Below are 10573 nucleotides of genomic sequence, written 5' to 3'. Positions count from 1 at the left end.
AATTCCATCTTGGATGAATGATACATGTTCAACCTGCCTCATCTGGGTTTCTGTTACAAGGGCTCCTTAGGACCAAAGTTTTGCTAAATGGAACATGCTGATGGTAAAATTGGTCATGCAGGGAAGTTCATTAGGAAGAAGAGAATTCTTTGGCATGATCCTGGCTACTCTGTGAACTACAAATCCCTCCAGGGTCCCTGTCATCTTCGTCTCCACCAGTGGCAAGGGTCGTTTCAGTGAGTCTGGTTGTACCTGTCTCAGTCTGTCTTCCAGGTTGGTGCAGTTGAAGGGTAAGCTCCTGCCTTCCTGCGCAGCTTGCACCCACCCCAGCGGCCAAGGGGCTTCCCGGGACAGGTGCCCTCTTCTCTTGTCTCTCCCAGTTACAGAATCCCGAGATACAAAGAAAGAATCTCAAGGCATGCGCCCGTTTTTGCCTCTTCTGCTGTGCTTCCTGGATGAGGCTACTGCCCTCGCTCACCTCAGCTGGCCTCCCCGTCCCACTTCTTTCTGGGCTCCATCAATTTTCTGCACTTGCAACACAGGGATTCTTTCCTCTACATGGCCAATCCGATCTTGCCATTTGTCAGTTTAAGAGCCCTGAGTGGCAGCCCGCTGCTCTGGGGGTGTGCAGCGACTGTCCGTAATGGCTGCGAGGCGTCTTCCCTGCTCAGCCCATTTCTCCCATTTGATGTTGGTTCTGCAATTGCTTGCTTCTCCTCTGTCCCTTATCCTGGGCTTCTTCCAGGACCTCAGAGTTGCATGTGCTTGACCTGCAGGCCTAACCTCTGCCATCCCCTCTGCCCTTACCCACACAGGAAACATCCCCCTTCTTCCTGACCCTAACATAGTACCCCACCTCTGAACTTCCTGCTCATCAGACAATTCTCTGGAAATGGCTGGGAAGCAAAGTCCATCAGTTTTGCCACAGGACCTTACATAGACTCTGATACGTGGGTTAAGTCATACAAAATTATTCATTTTTTACCTGGCTTTTCTTTCTCTCTCTCTCTTTCTCTTTTTTCTTTTCTTTGTCTGTAAGTGGGATTGGTTCTCAAGGCATCCTGTTTGCTAGGCAAGTGCTTTTCCACTGGAACCATGCCCCAAGTCCTTCTTGTTTTCGCTGTCTTTCAGACAGAGTCAGTCTCAGAAGACAATCCCCCCACCTACACCTACAGACCCTCACAGCCGGGATTACAGGTGTATACCACCACACCTCATCCCTCGGTTGACCCTTTCATTATAGCTCAGCCTCAGAGTTGGTATCTATAATTTTTGGCCCACTAAGGACGTGAACTCTGTCTCTCTTTGTTTTAATTAGAATGTCTTTGATCTTCTTTGAGAGAAAACTCTTAAATGGTGTACACTCGAGTGCTAATGTCAACTGGTTGTGTGAGATTCACAAAATGGACATTACAGACAGACGGGATTATTTTCAGATGACTGGGCATCTTGAGAGAAAGGTCTCCATTCCCTTGGTTGCAGGTTCAAAGCTGGGCAGAGCAGAAGGGGCCCCCAGAGCCAGGCATCAGGTGTATGTGTGTGGGGGAGGCAGGTGGGGATTGTTTGAAGAGGTTCTCAATAGATTACATGGTGGCTTCATAGCCCAGGATTAAACACTCAAGAGATGATTTTTTTTTCATAAGTTATATGCATTGTTGGTAGTGTTTTCCCTCTGGTAAAACATGATCTGTAAACAACGACTTTTGAAATATACTTTTTATTTTAAGATAAAACATTTCCAAGAGCTGCATCTGCCTCTGGGAGATTCATTTGATTTCTGAAGACGAAGGACTCTAGTCTAGCTTAGTAGCATTCACTGCCCTCTCCCCCGGCAGTGCGGCCAGTCTGCCCAGGAAGCTCCCCTCTTCTGCTCCAGGCTGGCAGGCGGCTGCCACCTACAGACCAGAGACCCAATTACACAGTACTGGAGGACAGAAAGCCAGGTGAGGGAGCTCCAGGAAGTTTTCCATCCTCCGCCTCTGAGGATTCTGGCCCTGGGTTTGAGCAGGCTGCCTCCTGAGCTTTATGCAATTAGGTTCATTTTGTAAGTGGAGCTTTGAGGGTTCACTGTGTGAACCTTATACGTCATCCTTAAGGGTCTTCCCCATTCTAGCATCCCGTTTTATAGATGAAGAAACCGAGGTCTTCGGAAGACTCATTCTTCTTGTCCCCAGAACCTCCGGGGCACATCTGGACTCATGTCTGAGAAGGAATTTTATTCCACCCCTAGACACATTCTTCCTTTCCCCCTCCCTTCCCTTTTCACTTCCCTTGTCTTCCCTTCCCTTCCTTTTCCTCCTGTCCTCTCTTTTCCCATTTTGTCCCTTTCCTTACTTTCTTCTCTCTTCCATCCTTTATCCGCCTTTCTTTCCTCTTTCCTCTTTCCCTTCCCCTTCTCCCTTCCTCCCTTCCTCTTCCCTGCCTCTCTTTCCCCTTTCTTCTCTCCTATTTACTTTCTCTTCCTCTCTTCTATGCTGGGGAGAGAATCCAAAGCTTCCCACAAAGCAGGCGTCAAGCTCTACCACTGAGTTGTGTCCCAGCCCCATGGGTTTCTTTGATGCAAGGAGCTCTTTCTTGACATTAGACGTAATAATAGTAAGACATTGTACCACTAGGGACAGGCTTCCCCCTAGTCTTTTAGGCAAGAATAATAACGGTGCCAACCCCGATAGTAGTAGCTGGGCATAAGCAGGACTGCGGAGGAATCTTGATTCAGATTGTCTTCCTGAAAGGAATCTATCGGTAGCAATCCTAAGAGCTACAAAATTATCCAGCTATGATTAAGGAAAGTGTGTGTGGACTGTTGAAGACCAACTTTAGCAGAGTACACTATACAGAAACAAAAGATTTCGGGGTCCAGCGGTCCACAGGCCTAAACCCGCAGCACTCAGCTAAAGCCAATGTGGCTATTCTCTGTGCTCCAGGTGCCAGGCCGGCCAACAAAGCCTCACTTGTTCCGCAGGGTTGTAACAAGCCTTGGTACATTTTCAGAGAGTGGTTTCCAGGCTCCCAGTCACCCGAGGCTCAGCTGAGTACCTGGCTGGAGACTGTGCCTTCTGCTTAGGAATCCTTCCCCACCAGAAAGCTGACCTGGGCTGAGGAGGGAGGAAGACACAGAAGACAGGAGGCTGGAAGTCTCCAGGTAGCACAGGGCTGACCTTGAGCACTCTTGGACAATCCATCATGGCCGCTCCTGCCCTCGGATCTCTTGGGGGTCAGGGCTCAGTGTGGATGAGCCAGCATGGACCCAGAACAGATGGGTATGGCAATCTCTGTGTCTTGGCACTCCCAGCCTCCCAGCCTTTCTGTCCTGTTCTCTCTCACGGGATGCTGTCCAAACACAGAGAACCAAACAGTGGGTTTCCAACTGTCCTGCTCCCCCTCCCTGCTCTCCCTGGGTCCCCTCCATCCACTTCCTTTCTCTGCTCTAATGCACTCACACTCCCCAGCCTGCAATGGCTATGACATGCTTGTCCCTCAGAATCCAGGACCCCATCTCTGCCCAGGAAGCTACCTCTATCTTCCCTTCCCAGTGGGATCTGGCCACCTCTCTCTAGGCTGCCAGATTGCTGCTGGCTGGGGCATTTAGGACGCAGTGTTCTCTGAGGAGACAGAAGCTTTGTGCCCTCAACTGTCAGCCTGCTCTTCAGCAAAGGCTGATGGGGTGACCCCCACATAGCCCAGAGCCCTTCTGATCCAAGTCCCAGCTAGGGCAGAGGATGTCACATCTCGTGAAGCCAGGCTAGGTGAGCTCCTTCACGGGAGTCAGAGCATGGATAACTTAGGCTTTGTGGTCAGACAATCTCTGGTCTCAGCTGCTCCATGGACATGAGCAAAAGCCTAAGAGTCCATAGGTACACAGATGTTGTTTCAATAAAACTTTACATACTTAGCCCACTGGTCATAGTTCACCAAGCTCAGGCTAAGGGCTAGTGATGGAGCCACCAATGGCCACGGCAGGCTTTCCCTATGGGCCCATGTTTCCATGGCCTGCTAGGTCTCCAAGACAGTGTAGTGTGAGGCCCTTGACCTTGACTTTCTCGTCCATTAGAGACTTAGAATCTTCTCCAGCCAACTCACATCAGTACCTTCTGTGGTTTGATGCCTAGGTAATTCTAAGAATGACACACTACAGATCCTTCTGGTCTCCAGTTTCTTCTCCCACCACCTCTACTTCTACTCTTGGAGAGGAGAGCTGAGCTCTGCCCAGGTTAGGATATTTGGGGCTGCTGCTACAAGTTGGGGTGCTCTGTGATGCAAGCCAGCCAGGAGCTGAGTGTTCCCACAGTTCTGCTCTGCTCACTCCAGCTTCCCAACAGATGCAGGTTCTACTTTTAAACTCATTTTTAGTATGCCGTCTGGGATTATTCACTCCTTTGTACTTCTGGAATTATGACTCTGATGGCCAGAAGTTTTAAAGTTTATTAAAATTCTGGAGAACGTTGACTCTTCACTAAAATAAGAATAACATAGCCTGGTAGTTGTGGTCCTTGTGTTCAGTGATCAAAGCACTTGTTCAGGCACACAGCAAATATCACCCAGCAATAATATAAAACACAGAGAACAAAATGACAGAACCATCAAAGGGAGTCACAGGCCAGTGTGATCTGTTACTACCAGGATAGATCTTTGGGGGCTTGTGAAGTTGTGGAAGAGTCTGGAAAATGTTCAGAACTGCAGCTAACTAGCCATAGCTGTGAAGAACAAAACAAACAAATGAACAAAATGATGATTCAGAAGTTAAGAGCATGCGTCCCTGGACAGAGGCCAAAGTGGGCAAAACCCTGGCCTGGGTATCAGCACCCCAATGTGTACACAGCATGAAGTCACTCCTTCCTCTGAGACTGATTTTCTTCACTGGTAAAAGAAGGGGGCACTTCAGGCTATCTTCAAAGGGTTGTGTATCTTTAGAAGCTGTGACGTGTGTGTGTGTGTGTGTGTGTGTGTGTGTGTGTGTGTGTGTGTGGTACTATGGTTTGAACTCAGGCTCTCATGTGGGCTAAGCAGGTGCGATGACCACTGAATCATGAACCTTCCTCTGTTTTTTTGCTGGATGTCTTTGAGATAAGGTCTTGCTTCCTGATCCTGTGCATCTGGATACAATCTGCCTATGTTCCACTTTCTGTTGTAGTTCAGCTAACACGCTGACTGAGAAGAAGTCACTCAAACTTTTCTGCCCAGGGCTGGTCTTGAACTGCAGTCTTCCCAATCTCAGCCACCCAAGTAGCTTGGATTATCAATTAGATCTACACACTCCCTTCCCCTGCCCCTTCCTCTCTACCCTGTGCCTTGTCTTTCCCATTCACTCAGTGGCTTTCATCTGCAGAGATTACTTCATCTCCCTGCCTGCTGCTGTGGCTTAGAGCAGGCTCAGTTCTTTATGTCCCGTGTTGGGTTTAATGCCAGAGCACCATAGATTTCTCACTGCATTAACTTTACAGCACCATCCACTCTAAAATTGAGCCAAATGGGCAGGCCTTGTCTCTGTTTTATGGAAAGCCAGTCACTGTACAAGAAAAACTGGCTGTTTAAGAGCTAGTTAAACATCATATAAATTATCCATATATATATATACATATATTTGCCACTGAAGGTTTTCTAAGGACACGTCACTAGATGTCCCCTGCTGAGCCCACAGAGTGGATCCTATCTTTACTGGCCTGTGCCTGATGGAAGAACAGATCCAGGTTCTTCCCAGCTGGTACTTTACCCAGCAAGGCAAGCTATTAAAAAACATTGCCCTGTCCATCTGTGTGAAATATATGATAGATATATGTGACTATGACGCATCTACTCATTTGTGCATTGATTAGAGACAATGAATTCCTTCAACAACTTTTTAGCTTCAAATTTTGTATGGCACCCTTCTTTTTGAATTCTCTGAGCATCTACATGGACAAAACATACACACGCAATCAATTATCTCTGAAATTGTTCATCTCTCAAGGGCTGTTTTCAAGACTGACTTTGGTGTAGGGGAATGAATGCTGATGGAGCCTTCACATCTCTGGACCAAATTGCAGGAAAAGCTACCCAAGCTGAGTGCACTAGCAGCTGGGCACTACCAGCTAATAGCAAGCCCCATCCTTGCAGTTTGCGGCAGGACAGGAGCACTGGCCAAGGTGATTTGGAAGCCAGCCTTGGAGCTTGTTCATTGTTTCAAGCTAGGATTTCACCTGGGGACTTAGAATGGAGATCCAACTTGGTCAAAAAGCTTTGGTGTCTCCCAGGGAGTTACTCATGTCAGGGAGCTGGCAGTCACCGAGGGCAGCTTGATGGGCAATGCCAGCAGGCTGCATGGAGCCCAGAACCCTCATATTGACACAGAATCTTGAAATAGGAGACAGGTCGAGGACCAAGTCTGACCGGCTTTTCCTTGGAGTCAGAGCTGCAAGGCCAGACTGCAGGCCAGAGAGGGAGCCTGGCCTCTAGGAGCCCTTCCAGGAGCTTGGCCTGAGAGCTGCTACAGCAGCCCTGGGGCCTTGACCCAGCCTTGCACCTAAGAGAATCAAGTGGATATTTTCGTATGGTCCTTGAAGAGCTCTGCTCTCCCGTCCAGTGATGAAGAGCAACAGAGGGAAGGATAGGGAGATCAGGTTGAGGAGGGAAAGGAGAGGTGCAGCGTGGGGGATGTGTGCAGGTCAGGGGAGACCCAGGAGCAGAGTGGGACAACTGGGCACAGCCGACAATAGAAGATGGGGTCTGGGGTCTGGGAAAGGATGGAATCCTGGCCAGGAAAGGCTCAGGTTATGATGAAATTGTGTTAGGCTTGAACACGAGACTCTCTCTCTCCCTCCCCCCCCCTCTGCGTGTGTGTGTGTGTGTGTGTGTGTGTGTGTGTGTGTGTGTCTCCCTCTCTGAGGCATGCACAGAAAGGAATGGGATGGAACGGGGCCTAATTAGTCCTCAAGAAGAACAAATGTTGGTGAGGATACAGGAAAATGGCACCCTTGGTGGGAATGTAAACTGGTAAAAACCACTGTGGAAATCCGTACGGCTGCTTCTTGTACACTACGGATCTTGCTATGCCACATCTAGGCCTATATCCAAAGGAATTCATGTTATCATACAACAGAGATGCCTGCACACTCACAATGATAACAGCCTTATTCAGAATTGGCAAGTCAGAAAATCAGCCTAAATGTCCATGAGCTGATGACCAAAAGAAAGAACATGCTGTCTCTGTAGGAACATGGTATGCATGTATGTATGTAGGTATACACGCATGCATAGAAAGATCACCAGTGGAGTGTTATTTAGCCATAAAGAAGAATGAAATGACGTTGTCTGCAGGAAAATGGATGGAAATAGAAATCATCGTGTTAAGTGAAATAAGAAAGACTAAGAAAGATACGCGTAGCATGTTCACCTTCATATGCAGAATCTTGACCTCAAAATAATGATGCAGGTCTAGGAAGTGGAGGGGGGACTGCTAGGACAGGGGAGACAGCCGGAGAGGGAGGGTGAAAGGATGGGGTACAAGGAGAGGTGAAACAGACAACAGCGCTTCATACACATGTATGAAAATGGAATAATGAAACCCATTGACGTTGTTTAAAGAGATAGGAGACTAAGAAAGGGTAACAGAGGAGGTGAATTTGACCAAAGCACATTATATGCATGTATGAAAATACCAATTGGAATTCCTTTGTACAATTAACATGTGACATGTAATAAGAAAGAAAGAAACCAAACCAAACCAAACCAACAAAAATGAGCCTTGAATCCTCAGAACAAGCTCTCCCTCCAAAAGCCTGGCAGGCAGGTTTCCATTCTGAGCGCCACCCAGTGCCCACCCAGCACCCAGGCAGAGAAGACCAAGTAAAAGCTTGTCATGCTTTTGCTTTGCATTTCCTTCTGATTGCTCACTTGTCCCTGAAATGCGGCCTCTTTCAGGAAGCCTGCGAGTGGGACCAGAAGGCTGCTCTAACCCCTGCTCAGCTCTGCAGGAACAGATGCAATGCCGTGGGTTTGGGCCTCTCACATCCATTTGCCTTCCCATCACCCCGGGTCATGTGCCTTGCCTCACCTGGTCAGGTGGGCTTTCACAGGGGCCAGCAAGGACTCTGTGGCCAGCGTTGCCCAGTGATTGAGCAGACAGGAAGGACGGGGGAGGACAAAGGGGGCTCAGCAGATGGTCCTTGGAAGCCAGAGGAATGTTCCCTTGGATGCCATCTCCAGGCCTGGATCTTCACTCAAGAAAAGGAGAGAAGATGATTGCTCCATCTAGAGATCAAACAGCCAAGGGGCTGATCAAAAGGATATCACGGCACCGGGAACCCTTGGCATGCCGGGTTTTCTTGCTTACAAAGCATCCTCCACAGGAATCTCCTCCTTAAGTCCCTGCCTCTCAACCTCAGGCTGCTCCACTGTGGAGCCTCTGATGAAGGGATCAGTCAGGAATCCACAAAGTATTTATTTAGCTGCCAAAAGTTCTGCCCTCCCCCACTCCCTCCCACTCTTGTACGTTGGTATTGAGGCAAAGTTTCCTTAGACAAGCCTGCGATTGCGGCTGTCACCAAACAATGCCATATTTCTTTTCTTCTCTTAAATTCTAGGGATCATTCTCTGTAAGAGGGCAATTTGTCTGTCAGGCAGGCAAAACAGGGGCTGCTCCCTGCCCTCATTAAGCTGACAGCATGGTTATTAGCTGAACGCGAAGCCAGCCCTCCATGAAGCTAGCCACTGTTTTTGTGGCGAGCGCCAGGGAGAGATATTTTCAGTAATTAATTTGATAAATATATTAATTATGAATCGAGTTGACAGTACAATCAGATCGTCAGCCTTCCAGACAGCCTCTCGTGATAAGTAGCTCGGTGATGAAGTGGTCGGATTTCAAGCCTGTCATCCTCCGGGCAGTCCCTTATCACCCGCCTGCCCATTCACTCTGTAATTTCCTGCGTATTGTAATTAAATGGTGGCTTTCTGATTGGGAGTGACTCCTCAAAGTTAATCTCTCTTTCTTGCTCGGCAGGTGGGGGAGGGGCACAAAAAAGCTCTTTGTTTCAGCGCTCCCCCCCACTTTTTAATGCTAAGAAGCAGGTTGGCTTTCCCCTTTCCCCTTTAAAAGAATGAGCCCATGTGGTCCTGGAAGGGCAACAAACAGGTTCAAGCTGGACAGGGCAGCTGCCGCATTGTGGAAGCCAAGGCAGAGTGAAGGACAGGGCCCCAGCACTGGATGGGGCCACACCAGGGGCTTCCTGTCAGCACCAGCCAACATGGCTGCCATCTGTCTCTGTAACCCTGGAGCCTGTCATTGCTCCCCACTAAAAGTGTGTTTTCTCGAAGGGAAGAAGGGAAGCTTGGCCAAAGTGATCACAGGGGTTCCCATCAGGCCTGGGATTCGGAGGTGCTATGGACAGTCTCTTTGCAGACCCTGATTGGGGGTGGGGAGCGGGGCTGGACAGTTAGGGGAGGGAAGAGGAGGGAGCCAAGTGGCCGCTGTATTTCTCCAGGACAGGTCATTCAGGGAGTCCCTTGCCAGCACTTTTTTTTTTCCTTTTGATGAAATTAATTATGAACACTGCCCGGGGTCATTTGACTCCGGAGATACATGTCAAGATAAAATATTTCAGAAACACTTATATTTAATAATTTAAAATGGTAGCTCGCATTTGGGGGCAACAAAGGGAATGATTGGTAATTGCAAATTTTAAAGAGGCAGGATGAAGCCCCAGTGGAGTAGGGACCAGGGGACAGCAGAAAGGGCTCCAGGGGTTTTCGTCTGGCAGGCTCCAGACCTGAATTTAGGATGAGCAGCCATGGCCTTTGTGTGCGTGGTAAGAAGTCTACAGTCTTCCCAGGAGGACCACAGAGCACTGTACTGGGCAGACAAAGAGCACCCCTTATTCCTCAGAGAAATGCTCGTCACCTCCCAAGCAGACTTGAGACTCAGAGACCCGGGGCTGTCCCAGGCTCTCCACAGCTGAAGCTTGATCTCTCAGGCCAGTGATGTTGGCTGTGGAAAGAAACAGCAGCCTGGCTTTTGGCAGGTCTGAGATCCAAGCAAACTGTCATTTTCCTGCTGTGTCTCAGTCTCTTTGTCTGTGAAATGGGCCTCAGAGGCAGAGCACTGGTCATCTTCCAGAGCAGAAGATGGAAAAAATTAGCTTTTGCTCTGGTTAATAATAAAGTATCTCCAATGGTGGGTAGGATGATCACTTCCAGTTTACTGATGCCGGGAGGCTGAGGCGTGGGTGAGTTAAGCAACTTGCCAGGGATTCCCAGTGGAGTCTGAACCCAGATCTCAGCCCAGATCCTGAGGCTGAGCTTTCACTGTGGCAGGAAGCAATATCCTGCAAGCACTGGTGATCTGTGAAACAGGTCCGAGGCCTCCCCTGTCAGGGGAAGGCACCCAGCCCTGCCAGCTCCCCACAGGAGCTGTTCTGGCTCCCTTTGCTCTCTCTTCAGGAACCAGTGACACATGCATGCTGGCCTAGCAGAGAGCTCCCTTCTCCAGCCTTCAGATCTTCCCCAGTATTATGGAAGGGTGGTGGCCTGGTGACCAGGGGACACACACACACACACACACACACACTATAGGTGATATTGGATAAGATGTATTTCTTGGCTG

Source organism: Megascapheus bottae, chromosome 15 (assembly GCF_031878675.1).
Source record: "Megascapheus bottae isolate mThoBot1 chromosome 15, mThoBot2.hap1, whole genome shotgun sequence".
Classification (NCBI taxonomy): Eukaryota; Metazoa; Chordata; class Mammalia; order Rodentia; family Geomyidae; genus Megascapheus; species Megascapheus bottae.
The sequence above is the reverse complement of the archived record's forward strand: the minus strand, read 5'-3'. Positions refer to the sequence as shown.